The sequence below is a fragment of the Rhinatrema bivittatum genome, chromosome 3, assembly GCF_901001135.1.
Source record: "Rhinatrema bivittatum chromosome 3, aRhiBiv1.1, whole genome shotgun sequence".
In the NCBI taxonomy this organism is placed as follows: Eukaryota; Metazoa; Chordata; class Amphibia; order Gymnophiona; family Rhinatrematidae; genus Rhinatrema; species Rhinatrema bivittatum.
This window is the reverse complement of record NC_042617.1, coordinates 235,232,417-235,240,331: the sequence shown is the minus strand read 5'-3', so window position 1 is coordinate 235,240,331 and position 7,915 is coordinate 235,232,417. Positions and strand designations below refer to the sequence as shown.

General features: G+C 42.2%; 1 long non-coding RNA gene across 1 annotated transcript in view; it reads right to left on the bottom strand.

The window, feature by feature from the left end:
- Positions 1-251: 251 nt before the first annotated feature.
- LOC115088731 overlaps positions 252-7,915 on the bottom strand; it is a 175,392-nt gene continuing 167,728 nt past the window's right edge. The window contains exon 4 of the long non-coding RNA XR_003855843.1: positions 252-692. This is a non-coding gene — a long non-coding RNA (uncharacterized LOC115088731). The remainder of the gene's footprint in view (positions 693-7,915) is intronic.

Sequence of the window (7,915 nt, the reverse complement as noted above, 5' to 3'; positions counted from 1 at the left end):
CGAGGCCGCTCCGACTTCGGAGCGGCCTCGGAGGGAACGGGGGTAGGCTGCGCGGCTCGGCGCGCGCCGGCTATACGAAATCGATAGCCTTGCGCGCGCCGATCCCGGATTTCAGCGGATACGCCCGGCTACGCGCGTATCTACTGAAATCCAGCGTACTTTTGTTGGCGCCTGGAGCGCCAACAAAAGTACGCCTATTCGCGGTTTTTGAAAATCTACCCCTGAGAGAAGATTGTTCTATAGGTCAAAGATAGCTTGACAAAACGTGTCTAAATTAATATTCTCAGGAGACGCACATACCTGGGAAGCGACTTCTTTTACCACTGATACACCTCCTGAATCGACAAGCCACTGGTATTCTTGGGGGAATTATGCCCTTCTCCCTGCTGCCGTGATCCAAAGGCAGACAGGGATCTTTTCATACAGGGATCCTTGGCCTGGTTAAGCCCTCAGACCCAGGCCTGATATTGCATTTGCAGCTCCATTTCTTGTGGTGTCTTCCGCTGCCGAGGGAGTTGAAGACCCAACACCGCTGAGGACACTGATTCCTGTCCTGGTACCATCCACAGCCGTTGCAGCCACTCGCATGGATAGGGCCTGTTGTACTTCCCCTGCTGTCAACAAATCCATGGGGTCCTGGACAGTGTCTTCCAAAGGGAAGGTCTGCGGAGCTCGTTTGTACGTAGATATAACTGTAATCAAAACAGCAGTGGAACAGTGAGGTCAGTATAATTGTCCCTAGGAACTAAAAAAACACAGCTAGCTGCCCACAGTCATATTGCCCCTTCTAAGAAACTTCCCTTCCCCAAAGCTGGCGGTTCCCTTTCCTGCCTGCCAAATCTGCAATAATCCCCGCTCCCAATCCCCTTATTTGGGAAAGAAAAGAATGAGGGTAGAGAGATGAGGAACTGCAGTTTATTTAGAAATCAATAATCAGCTCACGTTTAGCTAGATTTTTCTTCTCTAACCACATTTTTTTGCTTTATATCTGTCTTAGAGGTCATTTTTCTCACATTTTACCTGTCTTTATTCCTGATTTTTTTTTTTTTTAATCTTGGCAAATTTAGCTTTTCTTCTAAGTACTACTTCTCTGCGCAGGAATTGGAAACAAATTTGCAATGTGTTTTATAGGGTGTACATGAGCATGTTTTCTCAGTAACAGAGAATAAAGAAAAATGGATTGTTTGTTTTACATTGGATTTCTTGCACACCCACTCCCAGTTAGACTTTTTTCACTTACCGCAGACCTGAGATGGTAGATAGCTGCTAACAGTTTATTTTGAAAGTAGTGGTCTGGAACAGTACGCCACCGACAAAGCTCACTAATGTGTCTGTGCTGGCTAAATATAAATGCTATTTAAATTACTTACAGTCGCAGAGCTGAAATTGAGGTTGGATGGCTCAGTGAAAAAATTAACTTTCTTTTGTCATCCTAATTTCTTTTTCTTCTTTTTGACTGTTTAATCTTTGGTTCTAATTCACTCCTGGTCAGGGTCACTAAAACTCAGGCAGATTAAGTGGATTTGAGGAGACTAAACTGAATCAGTTCTAAGGCTCTCAGAGGGATTTTGAAGGCACAGTGCCAGAGTAATTCTTGACTCAGCAGTGAGACCTATTGCACCTTTGCATCCTGACTGGAGAAATAGTGCTGCTTTAAAGTTGGATGAACTACATTTTCCTAACTTGGAGCACTATTGTCTTCTAACATTCAGATTTATGTACATTTAAATTTCCTCGTTCTGATCTCAAACAGCATGTGTGACGGGGCTCCTAAAATAGGGGTTGGTCACTAGATGGGCCTTTGAAAATGTCTTGTCAGGAATGCACTTGGAATCAATGTTTGGGGTTGAATGATTAATTATTGTGGCAAGAGATTTATTGAGAAGATGGTACAGCTCTATAAATGGTGTTACGTGTGATAACCTCTGGGGGGACTTTTTACGGGTACAATTAAAGTTGTTACACCGGGGCTTTTGACAGGAGTTTGGTAAGAAACTGGAGTGAAGTCAGGGTGGGGGAGTTTCTCTTTCCTTCCTTGCAGCTAGTGTCTAATGTCCAGCAGGGTCATTGATCCACGAGAAGAGGAATACACTTCTGGGCAGTGCTACTGAACCACCTGGGAGGAATCATGGATTTTAGGTGCAGAGAACGCTATTCCTGTGATCAGAGAAGAAGATGCAAAAGGATTTGTGAGTTAGTCCCTATGCTAAAGGAGACAAACTGCAAGGGGACCATTGCCCCTCCCTTCCCAGGGCCATCTTGGTGATTTGACCTGCATCATGCGTTTGGGGCGGGGGGAGGGGAAGCGTCATCTCATCCCTCCTCTCAGGCAGCAGATTGTCTTGAGCTGCCCCTTCTTTTACTGTGACTGCTGGTATCCCCAGAATTGTAAAAGTGAGAACCTCCTTTATTCCAAAGTGTGAATTTGATAGAGGCCGTTATCAATTGTTGAGCGGGAGGGAGATCCTGTATTAGACATCAGACCCACTTTCATTTTATGTCCCTCAGCAGGGTGTTAGACATGATTTCTTGCATTATACTTTCATTCTTCTGATAAAAACGTAAGACATCATAAGAATTGCCATACTGGGTCAGACCAAGGGTCCATCAAGTCTAGCATCCTATTTCCAACAGTGGCCAATCCAAGTCACAAGTACCCAGCAAGTACCCAAACATTAAATAGATCTCAAGCTACTATTACTCAATAATTAAAAGGATTTTTTGGATTTAACTTCTAGGAACTTATCCAAACCTTTTTTAAACCCAGCTACACTAACTGCTGTAAGCACCATTTGTACTTAAATCCTTCCCCCTCCTCTCTCTATAATATCTAGAAGGGATAAGGAGCAGGGATAGCGCTGCATTGTGAAGATGGAAAAAGAAAGAGTCACTTCTGACAGTCATCTTTGTTTCTCGAGATAAACCTACAGTCATGTAAAAATCTGCTAAATTCTCAAACATGGAGGAGGATGAAATTGTCCTATTAGCTGCATCGTGCACAAACCAGAATTTTAAAAAAGCAATTTCTGCAAAGAATGTTTGTTTTTTAAAAACATTTCCCATGCACTAATGCTTTACAGAAAGCAGTAAAGATCCAGAGCAGTCATTCACCCCATCACAATCACTAAAGCACTACTGCTTTTCACACTGATGCTTAAACCATAAACAAGTTGGTCCAGACTGTGAGCACCCACAGTATGCAATAATGTGGGAGTACTATCAAGTTTAAAGGTGACCGGAAAGAAGCTATTTTATAAATATGAAGATAAGAGAGATTTTGTTTTTAGATAGGTACTTGGAAGTTAAACAGATTTGCACCAGGCCAGGCTGCTGTGCTGTGGGAAACTCTGGTTTGAGTCTCTTGTTTGATGGGGCCAGATAGGATTTGGTTTGCTGTAGTGGAGATGCTTTCCATCCTAAGAAGGGAAGGGGAGATGGCGGCCACTGCTACCATGTTCCCCTTTGCCAGCCAAAGAATGCTACTTATGGATCCTCTCATACCTCTAGCTCTCAAGGCTGGTGAAGGTTCCTGGTGCCATATGGGCTAAAGGTCTATGAAATGAGGGAACAATGGTAGGGGGCACTAGACAAATCATGAAGAACCTATATTTTTGCTATGACTTTTATTATTTCATTCTGAAGCGATTAGCAGTGTTTAAACTTTTGAAAGCTTAGCCCCTCCCATCCTCAAGAATGAAGTGTTGCAGTACTGATCCTTATCCGAAAACCATGCAGGTAACATGCTAGTACAGATGAGTGCAGCATGAATAACTATTGAGCACATTCAAGGCAGAAGAAATTATTTATAAGAGAAAAATGGTGATGGGGATGTAACATAGTAACAAAGTAATGATGGCAGAAAAAGACCAAAATGGTCCGTCTAGTCTGCCCCTGCACGCTTCCCAAGGTAGTAACTGCCGCTCTGTGCAGGTTACCCCCATGTTTCTCTTGAGGGTAGTAACTGCCGCTTCGTGCAGGTTACCCCCCTGTGATGGTAATACAGGAGAAAGGGAGATCTGCATATAAAGAGAAATAGATATGGCTATACATGTAACACTGCACTGGGAAATCTAACTGTCCCAGATTTTGGAAGCTAAGCTGGGTCAACTGTGGTTAGTACCTGGATGAGAAACTACCAAGGAAGGCCAAATGCTATGGGCTGCAGAAAGCAATGGCAAACCACTCCAATATCCTACCAAGATTGATATGGTCACTGTGGTGGGGCTGTAATCATTTAAGAATTTAATAGACAAGGTATTTACTAACACCTTGCATGCACTCACATATATATATTTTTTTAAAGAAAGGAGAACTATTAATAAGACCAAAAGAGGTCTCTACAGAACCATGAACATGAAGAAATCTAGCTAGTACTGCTGCTTTAAATGAGGTCTTAATTTTTCTTTGTCCTGATTCTATCCAGGCTTCTGACTCTTATCAGTTTCCCCTCTCTTGGTTTATAAAACTACTTGGACACAGATAACAGTCCTAGACACAGAAGCTTTGGAAAACAGGATTCTCTGCCACATCTGTTCCTCTGACCTCTGCATTCAATGAGGATTGCTTTCTGCATAGGCCAACAATAAACAATGGCCAGGGCATGATGGTAGGCGAGAGATACTTTCAATTCTAAAAATAGCACCTCAGCAGTCTATGAGAGTTTTGTGAGGAGCTGTACTTCCCTGCTTCCCCAAGTCATAGATTCACTGCTCCAGCACATCTCCTGACCTAAAGCAGATTATAAAACTATTCTTATTTTTAAGATTTCTAGTGTGAATGTTGCCAATATTTGTTCACTCAAATTTGCTTCATAAGCTATTTTACAGGTACTTAGGGCACTCTTAGAATCATAAGAATGTCCCTAAGGTACCTATAATTACGCATAAGGCAGATAAAATGTTTTGCCATATCTAATGCTTATTTAAACTGAAAAAAGATTTTGCAAACCCATTGTCTATTGCTCACCCTCCTTTACTGACAAAAATCCCCTCTCTAAAGCACCAAAGCTGAAATGTTGGCACCATTAAAAAAATATATTTCTAGACAGAGATTCTCTGCCTTTTGTTTTTATGTATTTTTTGAGGGGGGTATAAAACACTATTAAGTTATTTCTAGTCAATTTGATCAGTGAGCAAAAATGAAAAAAATAAAAGTAAGATATCTGTTGTGGGAGTCTCAATTTAGTGGACCCTTGGGCCGATCTGCTGGAGACTAGGAAAGGATGGACAATTTTGATGAACAGCAGGCCGGGAGGCAGATGTTCAGGTGGGACATAGATGCTCTTCACCCTGGAAACTGGTGCTCCCCCGGGAGGAGCCCGTAGGGGCCCGGCCGCTGGGACTTAGGCAGGTTGTGGATCAGGACGGGTAACTGGAACCAGACTAGAACAGTAGTGATACTGTAACTGGGTATGGGTTCTGGAACCAGGCAGGAACTGTAGCAAGACTCGGGTACTGGAACCAGGCAGGAACCGAGCAGGTACTGTAGCAAGCAGGCAGGAACCAAGCAGGTACTGTAGCAGGTACGGAGTGATGAAGCCAAGTGGGTCACTCCTGGGCGCAGCGCAACAGGAAACCAGAATGGAAGGCAAAGGCTGGAAGGCCGCGGCCGGCTTATCAAGGCCGTGGCGTCTGACGTCAGGTATTGGGCGGAGTCAGCACTGACGGAAAACGGGCTACAAAGGTGCCCAAGTGGCGCGCGTGCGCCTAGGAGCAGGGCGTCCACCGGCAGCTTCATGGCAGCGCTGCCCCAGCGGGGACACCGCCAACCAGGCCGCAAGCCAGGACTCCGGAGGCAGGAGCAGGTCCGGGAATCAAGAGGTAAGGGCCTGGCCGCAGTGCTCGCGGCCAGGACTGCAACAATATCTAGGCAATATGAAAGAGAGAGTTTGAAAATGGGGGTGGTGGTGTTGGTTAGTGAAAGTAGAGTGAGATGTCTGGAGTGTCTGACGTAGATTGACAGCTGGAGAGGCGCCATGTCAGTGTGAGGTTAGCGTTAATGGTTTTTGTCCAAGATATTAGCCACTGGTGTGGGTGGGTGAGACAGAAGCAAAATTGCCATTTGGAGAAAAGCAAATGAGGCAAAAACCCACCGCTGAAGGTTTAGAAAAGAACAGCTGTATGAAAAGTTTCCCAGGATGGATACAGTGGTTCCATTGGGTTCATAAATGCATTATATAAGATCTTTTTGCAGCCATTATCTCCACTGTGGATTACAAATTATTATTTATACAAGGTTTTTTTGATCTACAATTATTGTATCTAAAGAGGATTACAAAATACTGTGCATATAAGAATTTTTAAATCATTAAGCAATGAACTGCTGAAGATGATATAGACCACATCATTTGGATGGATTAATTATTGATGAAGCCACAGAGATTCTTTGTCTTTTTGAATTAGTGTCTTCAAAGATAAATACACTGACATCTTTGTATATTGATATCAGCACGAGCAGGTTTATATCTTTATTTTTTGATAATTGTATACATTTTATATGTTAAGAGCTATATTATGATATTATGAGTATGTTTCGGATAGATGCTGTTATCAAGAGAGGTGAATGTAAGAATAAAATTAGAACATTTTTTGTTAAATTGGGTAATATTGTTCCCATATATGGGTGGTTAGTGACTGTAACCTGCTGGATGTGGCTTGGAGTATCCTGTCTTAGAAATGGTAAGTAGAGACACTGAAGACTCCCTTCAAGGGGCTGTGCACAAACAAATGATAATGGAATCCACCAATGGAGGAGAGACACAGGATCTGGTACTGACAGTGTCTTTAATGTCCAGCTAGGTGCTCACCTGAACACCAGTGATCATCAGATGGTATGGTTTGATATAAAGACCAAGACGGAGAGAAGTCATATGAAGTTCAGCCCTAGCTTTCAAAACTACGGACTTGGGGAAGTACCTTGGCAAAGAGCTTGCAGGCTGGAAAAAGTTGAAGGATGTGGAAGAGCTGTGAGTTAAACTAAAGGAGCTATAATAATGGCAAAAAAAACCTTTTTGTAAGAAAGTTAAATAAACATAAGAAGAAATGGACACTGATATGGTTCTACACAGAGACAGCTGAAAAAAGTACGGGCAAAAATTAGAGCATTCAAAAACATCAAAGGATCTGAAAAAGAAGAACACAGGAAAGAACATCTGGCACAGTTGAAAGAGACAAGGAAAAAAATTTAGGATGGCAAAAGCATGAGTGGAAAAAAGATTGCTGGTGAAGTAAAGCAAAGTACAAAACATTTTTCAGGTATATCAGAGAAAGAAAGAAGGCAAGAGGAGAATGGAGCAATGAGTGGAGGGAGATGAGGAGAAAGCCAAAAGAAATACTTCTGGATATGGCCATAGTATTTTATAACCCGCGTGTATTATATGCATGTGTTTTATAAAATATGCGGTTCTCTACTCCACAATATTTGCACCTAAATAGGCTTATATGTGAACACATATAATGTAATGAAACCATATCTATCAATGCATTGAAAGTGTATTTTTACCTATTTAAAAAATATATATGCATATATTTTATGTACAAAAGTAAAGTAGGATTTACTCATGTACGTCCCGATTTATGCACATAAGCTGGCCAATTTTAAAACTTGAGCAAATAAATAAAATTAACCAGTTTACCAATTAGCCCACCACTTCACTCAGTCCTTCTCCAGATCACTGAAACCCTCCTAGTTCTTCAGCCTGAACTGCCCCCCCATTCACCCAGACCTCCAACCCAGTCAATATTACACAATAATCACATTTAATATTACGCCAGATAATGAGCAGGTGTAAAAATATGCAAATAAGTTGGAAAATGTACGTGTGTCTTTTAAAATAGCAAATTATGTGCATAACTATTAGCTCCACCCCAGAACACCCCTAAATTGCTCCATTTTTACACACGCATATATGTGCGCA